The 2,056-nt window shown below is 45.2% G+C and overlaps 1 pseudogene; it reads right to left on the minus strand.

Moving 5' to 3' along the window:
* Positions 1–500: 500 nt before the first annotated feature.
* On the minus strand, positions 501–1,709 carry LOC147443487 (peptidyl-prolyl cis-trans isomerase CYP59 pseudogene; annotated as a pseudogene).
* Positions 1,710–2,056: the final 347 nt, after the last annotated feature.

The raw sequence follows: 2,056 nt of genomic DNA on the forward strand, positions 1-2,056 counted from the left end.
AAAGCATCACATTGCTTTAGCAGAAGGCTAACCATCTGTATCCAGTACACACTATTTTATTTGCATTCATGCTTTAGCTTGTCTGCAGAGGAGCCTTGATTACAAGTGTTTGCCATCTGCAAAACTACCAAGAGTAAATGAAATTGGAAAGAAAAGTGTTGCACTACCAAAACATAGCAAAGGTCAATATATTTAGGATCTGTCTCTACACATTTATATGCTGACAAAACACACACGCACACACACCTACACACATGCACATACATCTCATTCATTTAAATCTAAAACTTTATATATTTAATATATGAGAGAGAGAGAGAGGGGGGGGGGGGGGGGGGGGGGGGGGGGGGGGTATATGGTAGCCTTGTTTACTGTGTCCTTTGATTTAGACCAGTAAGGCTACTTACATGAACATTGCATTGAGAAAAATGGATTTTTGCTTTGGAAAATTTGAGATAACATGTGCAAAGAAAGCACACCCAAATGTTTTCGATACTTTAATGTTAGTGTTGAAGCTCTTTACCTTTATAGCATTTGTGTTGTCTCTCATGATGCATGTAAAGATCATCTTGTAACCTTCTCCTATGCCTTTTTTGTTTTGGACCATTCCTTGACTGCCTTGTTGCATGTGAATGACAATTTGCTTCACTCATTCTTTCTTCTCTTGAGCTCTTACGGTGCCGCATCCCCTTCTCTCCACCTTTTCCACCTTCCAATGACTTCATGCCGAATCGACGATACCGTGTCCACAATCTTGATACGCTCTGACTGAAATCGACGTGGATCCGTCGATCATCGATCACGGCATTGTTCATCTTGAAATAAGCATCTTCACAAGCTTCTCGAGTCTCGAATTCTATGAAAGCATAACATAAGCTGTTCTTGGACTTGTGGTCTTTGATAATCTCAGGTGAGAGAACTTTGCCGGATTTAGAAAAGATGATTTCCAAATCCTCATCCTTGGTTATGGGGTTAAGCTTGCATACAAAAAGAACATTTTCAGGTGGCTTGATCTCAGCTTCTGGAATGTCTCCTATCATTTCAAGAACAGCTGCTCTTGAATGTGCTTCCTTACAGAGCAAGAACGTGTCCAGTTCCTTGCAATCTAGCTTCTCATCCATGGGGACCCAATCATCTTCTAGCCTCACTTCATGATCTATAGCAATGGGTGAGCTTTGTGGCATGAGCTCATCAATCTGAGCGGGATCTTCGAAAGGATCTTCAAGCACATATGTGTGCTTAATCCTTATGTTTTGATACGGGCAATGATCTACATCAACGTATGCGTCGTTGATCTTCATGAGGACATCCAGACCCTTCCTGACAACGCGGAACAAACTATACTTGCCATCTAGGTAGTCAAGATGGGGTCTGGTGGTGATGTAAAACTGAGAAGCATTGAGATTGGGTCCAGCACTTGCCATGGCAACGACACCGACTGTATCATGCATGATGTGGGGATGGATCTCATCTTTGAAGAATGTTGCTTGGTGGCCGCGCAGGAGCTTGTAGAAAGAGTGCCCACCAGAGCCTATAGCAGTGGGATCGCCAGTCTGGACAAGGAAGTCCTTATGGACGGTGTGGAAGAGGCAATTGTTGTAATATTTGATCTTGCGAAGCTTCAGGAAATTTTGGGAGGCGAGAGGGAAGTCGCTGGTGTAGAGGACCACCACCATGTCGCCCAGGCTTGTGTTGAGGAGTACGGCCATCTCTCTCTCTCTCTCTCTCTCTCTCTCTCTCTCTCTCTCTCTCTCTCTCTCTCTCTCTCTCTCTCTCTCTCTCTCTCTCTCTCTCTCTCTCTCTCTCTCTCTGCGATGCCAAGGAGGGCCGTAATTTTTAGGCAGGGTGAATGCGATGGCGGGTCTGAGTAGCTGGCTGGGAGAGGCACCTAGGCGCGAAACATACGATTTCGAGCAGAGGGATCTGTAACGAAACTTTGACACAGCAGCGCTGTAGGCATGGCTTCTTCGGTAGGCCTAAGACACAGCTTGCAGACGGCCACCATGCTTTTCTTCTATGCTCCATTCCGATATCTGAACGCAGCAGCCACCACGTG

Source organism: Adiantum capillus-veneris, chromosome 14 (assembly GCF_014529385.1).
Source record: "Adiantum capillus-veneris isolate H3 chromosome 14, ASM1452938v2, whole genome shotgun sequence".
NCBI lineage: Eukaryota > Viridiplantae > Streptophyta > Polypodiopsida > Polypodiales > Pteridaceae > Adiantum > Adiantum capillus-veneris.